At 38.7% G+C, this 14,037-nt stretch overlaps 1 pseudogene; it reads left to right on the top strand.

Annotated features, from left to right (window-relative positions):
- The first annotated feature begins 3,932 nt into the window (after window positions 1-3,932).
- Window positions 3,933-11,892, top strand: LOC149192977 (multicopper oxidase LPR2-like; annotated as a pseudogene).
- The last annotated feature ends 2,145 nt before the right edge of the window (window positions 11,893-14,037 follow it).

Genomic DNA, 14,037 nt, shown 5'->3' with positions numbered 1-14,037 from the left:
AACACTTCCTTACAAAATAAAAAATTCCAGCCTCCAGATCTCTCAGATGAGGGATCCATTTATAGATGTCTTGCAAGGGTGTGATTCAACACTGGGTTTTTGATTAGTGTCATTCCACTGATAGTTTTTGGTTCCACTTGGAGATTTCATTGATCTCTTACTCATCCCTGGGCGAATTCAGAGAGGCAAGTGTCATATGAGAAGTTTTTGGAAGATTCCATGATCATCCACTTAGCAAATTGTCTCTTCCATTTGTCTACTTTCGCTCATCGCACACCATAGAAGGCTCTTTCAGTATGCATTGCACCTGGCTAGTGTAGCAGTCAGTATGGTCCAGTTTTGGCCAGTTCTGAGTTGTTTTTTAAGTGGAACTTCTGGGAAATGATGTAATCAGTTGACCATGATCCTTTAAGGTATGAAACAACACTTTTAGGGGTTAAAGATCCCTTGGTTTATGGACATATGAGTTTGGGGTTGTAGTGCCCAAATATGTATATAACAAGGAGAGGACTCTCAGCATAATGATCTCCCTCTGTATTCTATGGTATAGTAGTCTCGATATAATGCTCGTGCATATGGATACAGGATTGATTTCTTTCGCATAGGAGTACATGTATGCACACTCTTGGCTCCAGAACCCTCACAAAAATTTATACAGGAGTCTCTGTCATGTCTATACTTTCGCACCACATAGTTTCACATCATTGTTTGATAGCCTCAGATCTTTGTTTTAATTCAATCTCTATAATGGAATGGCATGTAATTGATATATCTTTGTAATGACATGGGATTGATATAGATATACCATCATAATCAAATGGCATCATCATATTAATATGTCTGTGTACATAATATCGACACTACTGTTATGCGTTCTTGTTGTCATCGATAAAGAAATGGATGTTGGTCTTGACATTGCCACACATAGTCTCAACGTCATTGAGATATGTAGCTATCGACACAAGGTACAGTCTTTGCAATATATGTATGATTGGTATGGCCCAAACAATGTATGCTCATGATCTTTCTCCTCAATCTGCGGTCACCAACATGTGAGGAAGGATGGTCTATGGTCTCTGCAATGTATAATCTATACTCTGCGATGTATGACTCAATAGTATATATTTAAGTCTCAACACCATAGTTTATGCATGATATTGGCACTCATCTATGGCATCTTTGGCATCACAATTTTCATAGTTGTATGGCCTCATTTCAATTCTAAGTAGTGATGGGATTTATATGTTGCAACCATATTGGTAGTATGACAAGTTATTGTAGAACAATATTGGCATTGGTGTATTTGTATGACATCATAGAACAACAATGGTATGGAACAAGAATATTGGTAGTAGAATATTGGTAAGGCACCATCCTATGTATATATCTAGAGCCCTTGTCTCATGTGACCCTGAAGAGAAACTATCTTTCTGATACAATGATGTTGTAGTAATCCTGCTTCATGATGACAATGATTTTGCTATTATCAATATCAGCATTTGATTCTTGTTCACAAAAGAGGTTATGAACAAGATATTCCTCGGCCTTAGGTAGCTTGATGTATAGGATTATGTCTCATGATATTGCACTTTGTATCTCAGCTGAAAAATTGATGAATATCTAATAGAAGAAGAAGAATTGAATTATGGGTTTTCCCCCTTGTGGGGTTTTTTTCCCTAATCTCTAACCAAACCCTCACATCTCTATTTGTGCATGTTTTTCTTCTTATGTTCCTTTTATTGTTTCGTTGCATTGTTGTTTATATTGTTCTTTCTACATATTTTCTAATGATGTGATGATGTTATGGGGTGAATGCATATGTAAATGATGTAAAGTATAAAATTGAAATTATCTAAAGAAAATAACAATATACCCGCAAGAAAAATAACAAATTGAGCAATAAAGAATTCCTTGGAGCATAAGTAAATATCACAACTTAGGGTGAAGGTTAAGAAGACCCATTAGTGTAAAGCGTCAAATTTAGGCCAGAATCCATTAAACTTAATCTACAGATCACAACCCTAGATTGGAGAGCAGTAAAAGGACAGGTTACCACTTGAAAATTAACTTCTATCCAAAGAACTTGTTTAATTTGTTCTAAAATATAAATTCCTTAGATGAATTGAGAAAAATCCACTAATTTAGAGCCCTTCTTTGCCTTACATCCTTGTAAGAGATGGATATATTAAGATTAGAGTTATTATTTTTGTGATATATAATGCAAAATTTGATTAGTGGATTGAATATAACTTTTATCTTAAAAAAACCATTAAATTTAAATAAGAAAAACTTTAATTAAAAAAATTCAAAAATATAAAATATAAAATAATAAAATTCAAATAAAAATAAGCATAAAAATAAAATTCCAATTGATTATATATATATATATATATATATATATATATATATATATTCTTTTTGAACTGATTTTTTTATATTTAATAAGTTATATATACACCTATAACTAATTAATACATGTGAGATGTTATTAATATAATTATTATAAAATAATTGAATAACTAAAAAATCAAATTTTATTTATTTTAAGTTATATTTATTTTAATGTGGATAATTTAATTACTAATTATTTTTTTTACTAAAAGTATTCCTTTATGTTTTTGTCTAGATAATTAAATCTTTTGATTATCTTCCTTCGTGAAATCATCATAAATATTTTTCAGACTTCTCATTTTCTCTTACCATTACTTGATTCATCACCCGATTGATTGCTCTGAGAATCTTGATCTATTGATCTGCTTGAAAATCCATGTTGCTCCAAAAACTTGGAGGCCTTGTTGGTGTGTCTCTGTTTGGTGTCTTCACTTTTCTTCACCTGTGATTCTTGTTGCTCCTTTTTTGCTACGTTATCTTCTTCCATCAATGACAATTCTTGGACAAGCAGAGGAGACAAAACATAAATTCACACTTCTCTTGATCACACAAAACTTATACTTATAATGAACCCGTGAAGGGTATTTAACCTTTTCAACTAGCATCTCACCTAAAATATCTTGACATGCAACCACACAAGTGATCTATGAATTAACTCGGCTTGACTCAACACTCCAACACTCAATACTTAACACTCAGTTAATTCACTCTCTAAATTTAACCGACTCCTCATAAGAAAGCAATTAACTTATTTTAACAATTATATTAATAATCATAATAAAATAAATAATTAACTCAACTAAATAATTAAATTTATTTATTTTAAATTTTAATTATTTTAAAATAATAATTTAATTACTAATTATTTTTACACTGAAAGTATTCATCTATGGTTTTCCCTAAACATATTTGTCCAATACAATCTTTCGATTTTCCTCCTCCTTCATGAAATCATTTTTTACCACATGGCAAGATCTCAGAACTCAAGACCTCACGATTCCCTCGTGATTGGAGCCACAGTTTTTCCCTACAGTACTGTGGAGTTCAACACTCTCAAAAAATCCACCCGAAAAAAGTATATCAGCTTTTACAACTCCAGCTGTATTTGGGAAACGGCAAAGAGGCGACCTGAGGAACTTCACCGCTAGACCGATAAAATCTGTACATAACAACACCGAGGAACTTTCACCGCAATAAATTCTCGCCATAAATTCCCCTGAGGAACTTTATGTTGCAAGGGAAGAAACTATAATCGAAGGGAAGGAGCGAACGCTGAAGGCGAAGATGGTACATCTGACTCTTGAATTCGGGAGACTTCAAGGGTGTTAGTTTCGATAAATGACTGTAACTTGAAACTTTGCGGGACGCTGGAAGCAACATTGGAGGAAAAGGAAACTGTAGTTTTTAATTCAACCTTGAACGGTGGATAAATATTTTGCCTTTGTTTGCTCAGCAACAAGAGAAACATATTATTAAGCAATGAATTTCGATTCACTTTCGCAACCCAAAAAAAACTCTCATGTGAATATAAGAATTGTGTCCTGCTAATGTGACTGAATGCGAATGTGACTGAGGAGGAATTGCAGGAGATAGCTTCGACTTTTGAGATGTTCGTGGACGAGCTGCCAGAGATGCCCATGCTAAAGGGGTATATCGTCGGCCAAGATGGATATTTAAAGGCGGGCGAGCTTCGGATTGGGATGTTTGAGAAAAAATGGGTACATGACCTTTATATCCCCAATGATACACATTGTATTCCATTGTATTATGCTCTGTGTTCTTTTGACAGAAATTTCACAGAGATTTCCCTTCAAGTACTGTATTTGCATATGGAACATCGAGGGAGAGTGCGAGTGTACCAGGTCCTACGATCGAAGCCATCCAAGGCGTAGAAACGTTCGTGACGTGGGAAAATCATCTGCCTTCTCGACATATTCTTCCGTGGGATCCCACCATTGTGACTGCCCAGCCCAGACACGGCGGAGTCCCAACGGTCGTTCACCTGCATGGTGGAATCCATGAACCGCAGAGCGATGGGAACTCATTGGCGTGGTTTACAGAGGGATTAAATGAGAACGGAGCCTCCCCAATCTTAATATTACTAAGTCAATGTCCAGCAACTCAACAATCTGCCATGACCATGCCCGGGGAGAAAATGGATATTCTTAAGTCGATTGCTGATTCCCGAATATGGACGGACATGAGCGCGGTCAATTATGTTAACCCACTCTGAGATCGCAAATGTCATCATCGGCTTCACTAAGTCATCCACGGATGAGACCATCCTCACAAACAACACGCCCTATACTGACCACTCAGGAAGTGCCGTCGATGAACTCAATAACGAAGTTATGAAATTTGTGATTGATAAGACTAAGGAACCCGACACCTCGATCCCAATGAGATTGGTTTTATACCTGTTGGAAATTTTTCTGAGAAAATCTCAAAAACAAACAATTCAAACACATAGAGGCAATGCTCTGTTTCCTTTACTCCAGGATCTTTTTGCACAGGGAAGTTTTTTTAAAAAAATTCACTGATAACAGAGTATTACACCACCACAAAAGATTTCTTTTCATTAAAACAAAATGTTTGATACAAACTTCATCCTCTTTGCTGAGAGGGATTCATCAAAATACTCTGCCTCTTTTACAAAATGATTTTTACACTGCTCTGTAAAATCTTCATTCACAGTTACTGCTGTAGAAATAAAAATTTCTTACATTGATTTACTGATGTAAAAACATTTTTTTTATATGCAGTTGTAATACCCAAAAAATTTCGTAAACTCTCCAGCACACAAACCATTACATAAAAAAAAATTCTCACGCTGCTACGTATTTCAAAAAGTCTTCTTAAAAATTAATCTCCACTTTGGTTTCAGAACCCTTGCTCTAGTTCCTCAGTGCTATGCTCTCCTTGTTTTATTTGCTGCTGCAAAAACTCTCTGGTTTTCCTCGCTGCTGCGAACACATGTTTTTCTTCTCCTCCCGTGTGCAATACCCAAAAAAAATAAAATGTCAACACTTAAACAAAACTTATTACATACGATTTTTATATTTTTAATACATGCTGTATGAAAAACTTAAAAATTTTACCAACGCATATGACACTGCATTGATAACAGGTATGGTCAACCAAACTTAAATCTTACTCCACGCAAGTTCATAAATGTTGACCGTATGCTTCTTGGAACAATCGACGGCGGAGATCGATGGAGCAGATCGAACGGCGGAGGAGAATATCGGGAGGCCTTACTTGACTGAACGATAGCACCCGAGAAATGACGTCTTCTTACGTATGCTGAGAACCACACGGCAGCACTGTATTATATCGGGCTCAAAAATACGGAAACCACTTTCACGCAAAAGCGGTCCGAGATGAAAGGCGGTTTTGCTGAGTGGTTTGGGTGAGGTACGACTGCGTTGAAATTACATATTCAACACTCCCCTTTAATTTCAACTGTTGGGCATTCGGTCATACCCAGACACTTCCTCAAAAATTCAAAGCTTTTCTGATCCAATGGCTTTGTCAAGATGTCTGCTACCTGTTCTTGTTCTTGAGTCCTGCAATGTTCTAAGACAATTTCTCCATTGTTCACCAATTCTCTGATGTAGTGAAACCTTGTATCAATGTGTTTTGTTCTCTTATGAAACACTGAATTCTTTGACTTGTCACAAAAGATCACTGTCGCTTTTGCCTGCTCTTGGCCTAAGCTCCTCAACATTCTTCTCATCCACACTGCTTGACATGCTGCTGCTGTAGCTGCCACATATTCAGCCTCTACTGTAGACAATGCTACAATGGACTGTTTCTTAGAAGCCCATGAAATGGCTCCTGAACCCATATGAAAAACATAACCGGAAGTGCTTTTCCGATCATCCACACTTCCAGCCCAATCACTATCAGTGTATTCAATTAAATCTGAATGTTCTGAGACATTATATAAAATTCCAAACATTTTGGTACCTTTGACATACCTTAAAATTCTTTTTGCTGCCTGCCAATGTGCCTCCTTTGGCCTCTCCATGAATCTGGAAATTAAACTAACAGCATACATAATGTCAGGCCTAGTTGCTGTTAAATACATAAGGCTGCCTACAATACTCTTGTACAAACTAGGATCAAAATCCTTGTTGCTGTCTTCTCTGCTGAGTTTTAATCCCATTACTGTGGGAGTGATTGCTGCCTTGCATTCTTGCATGTTAAATCTGCCCAACACTTGATTTACATATCTAGCTTGTGAGATAAAAATTCCTTTTTCATTTTGATCTACTTCTATGCCTAAGAAGTATCTCAAGAAACCCATGTCAGTTATTTCAAATTCCTCTTTCATGACTGATTTAAAATTCTCAATGAACTGATCATCATTACCTGTGAAAATCACATCATCAACATACAAGACAACAATTAAAATTTTACCATCTTTTTCTTTGATGTAGACTGTGGGTTCTCCTTCACACTTGTCAAATTCATTATCCAATAGATAAGAATCTATCCTGCTGTACCATGCTCTTGGCGCTTGCTTTAGCCCATAAAGAGCTTTCTTCAATTTGCACACTTTGTGCTCTTCACCTTTCTTCTCATAGCCTAGAGGCTGTTCAATGTAAACCTCTTCCTTTAACACTCCATTTAGGAATGCTGACTTCACGTCCATTTGGTAGACTTTCCATTTGTTTTGTGCTGCTATAGACAGCACGGCTCTCACGGTTTCCATTCTTGCAACCGGTGCGAAAATCTCCTCATAATCTCTCCCATATTGTTGCTTGTACCCTTTGACAACCAGCCTTGCCTTGTGTCTTTCTATTTTACCTTCAGCATTGTTTTTAGTCTTGTAAACCCATTTGACTCCAATGACTTCTTTACCTTTTGGTAGCTCAACCAAATCCCATGTTTTGTTTCTCTCTATGGCATTCATCTCCTCATCCATAGCTTCTATCCATTTCTTATCTTTAATTGCATCTTCGAAATGAATAGGATCATCAACATGACAATACAAGACAAATAAGGAATTCATTCCTTCATCATAAATGTCACTTAGATTCCTAAATTTCTTACCTCTTTCATTTGGTGTGCAAGTGCATGAAGATGCACTTGAATTTCCTCCTTGTGGTGTGCTTGGAGAAGCACTCTCATTTATCCTCAATGGTGTCCCTTGCTGTCCTTGTGATGGCGCTGCTGTTTGGGGATGCATTTCAGCCACCTCCTCATCATCTTCATCATGAGACAAATAGTTTTTAACATTCACTGTTTTCTCTATGCTTCCATCCCAAGCTTCCTCTTCAATGAATTGAACATCTCTGCTGACAAGAAACTTCTTGGTGGATGGGATATACAACCTGTAGGCTTTGGATTCCTCACTGTATCCAATGAAGATACATTTCTCCCCTTTGCTATCCAACTTCCTCTTTAGCTGATCTGGAATGTGTGCATAGGCCACACATCCAAAAACTTTCAAGTGGGTGACACCTTGCTTTCTCCCACTCCATGCTTCTTCCGGCACTTTGTTCAACACTGCTTTTGTAGGACACCTGTTCAAAATGTAAACTGCACAATTTACAGCTTCAGCCCAATAATCATTTGGCAAATGCTTTGCCTTCAACATGCTCCTCGCCATATCCATGATGGTCCTGTTCTTCCTTTCAGCAACTCCATTTTGCTGTGGGGTGTACCTTGCTGTAAATTGTTTATGAATTCCATTTTCTCTACAAAATCGTAGGAATTCCTTGGAGATATACTCACCTCCTCTATCAGTTCTCAAAACTTTAATATGCAGTCTGCTTTGGTTTTCCACAAGTGCCTTGAAATTTCGGAATTTCTCATACACTTCACTTTTGTTTTTAAGGAAATATACCCAAGTTTTTCTTGTAAAATCATCAATAAATGTTAGGAAATATTGGCTGCCTACTAATGATGGAGCTTGCATCGGTCCACATAAATCTGAGTGGATGATCTCTAAGGGTGCCTTTGTTCTTATGCTCTTCCCTGATGGAAAACTTTCTCTGTGTTGTTTTCCCAAAATGCAACCTTCACAAAGGCTGTCTGGTTTCTCTATCAATGGTAGTCCTCTTACCATTCCTTTCCTACTCAACAAATTTAGACCTCCAAAATTGAGATGTCCAAATCTCAAGTGCCACAACCAATTTTCATCCTTTGGCATGCTTTGGAAAGTCTCTTGGGTGACTGCTGCAGTTTCTCCTTTGTTTTCCAAATCTGTCCTTATTCTAAGAGGGAACATCCTATTCCTTGTCATCTTTACTTCAGCAATGCATCTTTTGCTGGGTGCTATATCCATGATGGTGCATACATCATTTTTAAAGAAAACATTGTACCCCTTATGGACAAGCTGTCCAATACTCAAGAGGTTACATCTCATTCCAGGGACATAGTAGACATCTGCTATGGTTTTCTTTTCTCCCTGCTTTGTAAATATTTTTACCTCTCCTTTTCCCATAACAGAAATTTTGCTATCAGTTCCTAGTGTGACTTCTGATTTCACATTTTTATCTAGGGCAGAAAAGAAGGCTATGTTTCCTGTCATATGGTTGCTGCAACCTGAGTCTAAAAACCATATGTCTTCACTGTTTGTTTCAGCCATGTTACAGGCTAACAACACATTATTTTGGCTGATGTTTTCTCTAGTGACATTTGCATTTGGTCTATTATTTATATCATGCTCCTTCTTCCTACATTCACTGGCATAGTGCCCATATTTTCTACAATAATAGCATTGGACATTGGATTTTTCATACCTTTGTCCTTGAGCATGATATTGTCCTCTTTGTTGGCTGCTGCCTTGGCCTTGATTTTGATTTGGATTGCTGCCTCTTCCTTGAGCATTTGCTGGGCTGTTCCTTCCACCTCTGTTTTGACATCTACCTCTTCCTCTCTTGTTTCCTCTGCCTTGACCTCTTCCTCTTCCAAAGGACATCTGGGTCTTGAAGGCTTGCTCTAGAGATGAGTTTTCATTTCTACTCAACCTCTGCTCATGTGTTATCAGTGATGCATGAAGCTCATCAACTGAAAAGTTTGAGAGATTCTTTGTCTTCTCAATGGTGGTGACAATCGCATCAAACTTTGAGGGTAAGACCCTCAATATTTTCTCCACAATCCTCCTTTCTTCAATGGTTTCTCCATGAGTCCTCATCTGTGTGATCAGACCAATCACATGTGTGAATAATGAGTCAATGTTGTCTGACTCCTTCATGCACAGATTCTCAAAATCTTTCCTCAGCAACTGTAGTTCTGTTGTCTTCACTCTCTCCATGCCTTGATAGGCTGTCTTGAGGGTTTGCCATGCTTCATTGGATGTCTTAGCTGCTGCTAACCTTGGAAACACACTCTGGTCTACTGCTAGATACAACAACACACGGGCTTTTGAATCCTTCTTCCTATTGCTCTTCAGGAGATCTCTCTCTCCCTGAGTTAATGCATTGAACTCATTTTCATCTGCTGGTTCTTCAAAACCATCTTCAACTATTTCCCATAAATCTTGAGAGGCAAACAGGGCTGTCATGGTTATTGCCCAATAGTCATAGTTTTTCCCATTGAACTGTGGGAGCTGGGTATTAAACATACCCATGCTAGTGCTTGTGCTAGCCATTCCTTGACTGTGTATTTAAAACACTGACTGTCTCTTCAGCAGTAACAAAAAGAAAACTTTGAGGAATACCTGAATCTTTTGCCTGAGACTTCACTTTGCTGGAGAAGATTTACTGCTGCAACAACTCCTTCCTTTAGCTTCTTTGTCACCTTCAAAGAGCCTAAGCCTGCTCTGATACCACTGTTGGGGATTTTTCTGAGAAAATCCCAAAAACAAACAATTCAAACACACAGAGGCAATGCTCTGTTTCCTTTACTCCAGGATCTTTTTGCACAGGGAAGCTTTTTAAAAAAAATTTACTGAGAACAGAGTATTACACCACCACAAAAGATTTCTTTTCATTAAAACAAAATGTCTGATACAAACTTCATCCTCTTTGCTGAGAGGGATTCACCAAAATACTCTGCCTCTTTTACAAAATGATTTTTACACTGCTGTGTAAAATCTTCATTCACAGTTACTGCTGTAAAAAGGTTTTTACATTTACTGCTGTAGAAATAAAAATTTCTTACATTGATTTACTGATGTAAAAACATTTTTTTTATATGCAGTTGTAATACCCAAAAAAATTCGTAAACTCTCCAACACACAAACCATTACATAAAAAAAATTCTCACGCTACTGCGTATTTCAAAAAGTCTTCTTAAAAATTAATCTCCACTTTGGTTTCGGAACCCTTGCTCTAGTTCCTTAGTGCTATGCTCTCCTTGTTTTATTTGCTGCTGCAAAAAATCTCTGGTTTTCCTCGCTACTGCGAACACATGTTTTTCTTCTCCTCCCATGTGCAATACCCAAAAAAAATAAAATGTCAACACTTAAACAAAACTTATTACATACGATTTTTATATTTTTAATACATGCCGTATGAAAAACTTAAAAATTTTACCAACGCATATGACACTACATTGATAACAGGTATGGTCAACCAAACTTAAATCTTACTCCACGCAAGTTCATAAATGTTGACCGTATGCATCTTGGAACAATCGACGGCGGAGATCGATGGAGCAGATCGAACGGCGGAGGAGAATATCGGGAGGCCTTACTTGACTGAACGATAGCACCCGAGAAATGACGTCTGCTTACGTATGCTGACAACCACGCGGCAGCACTGTGTTATATCGGGCTCAAAAATACGGAAACCACTTTCACCCAAAAGCGGTCCGAGATGAAAGGCGGTTTTGCTGAGTGGTTTGGGTGAGGTACGACTGCGTTGAAATTACATATTCAACAATACCCTCATCCCAACAAGAACGACATCACCCGAACGCGTTACATTACATTGTGTGAATACGACAGCGTGACGGGTGATCCGACCCATTTGTTCCTCAATGCTTTACCATTTCTGGAACCGGCTACTGAGACGCCGGGGCAAGGAACGAACAAATTATGGCATATCATCAATCTCACTCCGGACAACCATCCTCTCCATATTCATCTCGGCTTGTTTCAGACCCTCAGTCAGATAAAGCTGGTAAATTTGACCGAATTTGAGAGCTGCATGAACAAGACGAACAATGCTGTGGCATGCAATATAGAGAAGCATGCTCAGGGTAGAGTCATCGCAACTCCTGCTAATGAGAGAACGTGGAAGAACGTGTTCAAGATGCAGCCTGGATATATGACCACCATTTTCCTTACCTTCACTCTGTTGGAGTCTAATCAACCTTATCCCTTTAATGCCAGTGCTGAACCAGGTTACGTATATCACTGCCATGTAAGTGTCCCCTTTCACTTAAACATCTGTATTGAATGTTGTATAGTATTGTATAGTATACGCATATAATTGACCAATGACTATTATGTTATTCTGTTGCCTTTCAAATTTGCAGATTTACGACCACACGATAATGATGTTAAAAATGAAGGAAGACAAAATTTATAATCTGAAAATCTGAAACATTCAGCTCTCAAGTGAGTAGGATGCACCTTGAGATTACTCAAAGCATAGAACGTTTTACAAATTTATTATTAAAATCAGAATATATAAGTTTACATCATAATATAGATAATTAAAGCTCGCACTTAGGAAATAAGAACTAATCTTAATCTAGGACACATGACTTTCTACAAATTCATTATTAAAATCAGAATATAAAGTTTATAGCAAAGGGTGGGGTGACCCTTGACATTCCCCTTTGTGAGAGTTCATTTACCCTCATGACTCTTCATTTACTCTATGACTATTACATCCAACTATCGACACTTGAACTTCGACATGACAAGACGTTACATTACAATGCACATGTGCCCATGTTAGACAAAATGGTTTGAGCAAGACATGCAAGGCGTCACTGACACACGGTCCATTGTGGTGAGACCAACTCATTGACATGCTTGTGATGGTAAAGGCAGTGAGTTGATTCCAAGCATGGTCATCCATGATGGTGTGCATGCGCTCCATGGTGACATCTTGCTGAAGCAAACTCTTGCCTTTGTTGCATCCGGGTGCATTAGTATGGCTCCTCCATCCAACTCGTCTGCTAGCATGCGCATGGTCTTCTTGGGTGCCGCTAAACTGGAAACACACTAATGCATATTCTCTGTGCTGATCTTCCAATGTGTGTTGGTGGTCATGTGCATCAGCTGTCAACTGCATGTTCAGCTCTAGTCAGACTTGCTTCTTGTCTTTGCCTCGGTGAGTGTGCTGAATGGATGGGATCACATGAGTGCGCACAATGACATGCATACTGCTGAATTCCCTTGCATGCGATCAACAACACTTCTCACCATTACTTCTCCGTGACGACTGCTGGGATGGATCTATAACTTGTACGGGCACAGTTCCATCCATGAGTGCATGGTGTGCCCCCTGTTATACCTGTCCGTGCTGCAACTCATTCCCTCCTCTATGCAGCTCTTGTTCTAACTTCAGCTGCTACTTTAGCACATGCAACTCCTTCTATATTTTTTTCTCTGCCTTCGCACGATCTTCAGGTCACACCATCACCTCATAGGTTGAGTCTCCAAAGTTGGTTTCATCACAATTGGATCTGCTTGAAATTGCAACTTTGTTCCGTCTTTGTGTTTTCAACAACCTTCCTCTTGCGTTCGTTGCATCGGTATTGTAAGGACCTGCGGTTCCTTGGCACGCCCACCCGATATGCGACTGAGTTCGGTGATGAATGAAGGTTGGAAAAAAGTGTGAAGTGCGAGTCCTTGACAAAGTGCACGAAGGATATGTTATAATATGCATGGAAGGAGGATGAGTGAAGGTTTATAGGTGTGGGGAGCGAAGGCTCAACCCATGGGCCGACCTCATATATTGTGGAGGATGTGCGTTGAAGTGTTGTCTGACCAACACAAAGGCAAGCAACAAACGATATGTGAGGGCATTGGCAAGTCGGCTTGGGCAACCAGGACTTGCCCAACGCACCGTATAAATAACATGCGATGGAGTTTCATTTGGATAACAATTGCTCAAGCTCAAGCGAGTCTTCTACGAAGAAGTGTGAAGGTTAAAGGGTCGCAGCAAGAAGGTAAGGCACAGGTCATATGCGCCCAACCTTGGGCAGCTCGTTTAGGTAGCACGAGTCTTAGAACGAAGGCGAAGGCCAGTGAATGGATGAAGGCGCCGGGCACTTGGTTGGCATGGGTTCTTGTGTAGCTTGGGTGAGCACCCATCCATCGTGTGAAGACAAACGTGGAGGTGGAAGATAGGGGACTTAGGTGAATTCACCCGCCTGTCGTGCAAAGGTTCGGTTGTGAAGTTTGGTTGGTAGCTAGTGTGAGGCGCACCCGCCCGACTTGGGAAAAGGATCTTGGTTATCACACGGAGGTGTGACGAAGTTGTAAATTTGGCTAAGTATGAAACTTGGTGTTTCCCAAGTATACTTGGAAAGCTTTGTAATATTGAAAGATTGTATAATATATTATTCGGGTAGACTCATTGTTCAGGGAGTTTCCCCTCCCTTTATACTGTGAAATTGTGTTTTCTTGTATAATTGCTAATGATAATGAATGTGTATGGGTGTTCATTGGTATAAAGGAAACATAATAATTACTTGGTTGAGAAACATAAACTAAGTAGGACATATGGTTAG

This window comes from Pinus tabuliformis, chromosome 2_2, assembly GCF_031772625.1.
Source record: "Pinus tabuliformis cultivar Carrire ecotype Pingquan chromosome 2_2, CPIR1, whole genome shotgun sequence".
Taxonomy (NCBI): domain Eukaryota; kingdom Viridiplantae; phylum Streptophyta; class Pinopsida; order Pinales; family Pinaceae; genus Pinus; species Pinus tabuliformis.
The sequence above is the reverse complement of the archived record's forward strand: the minus strand, read 5'-3'. Positions and strand labels throughout refer to the sequence as shown.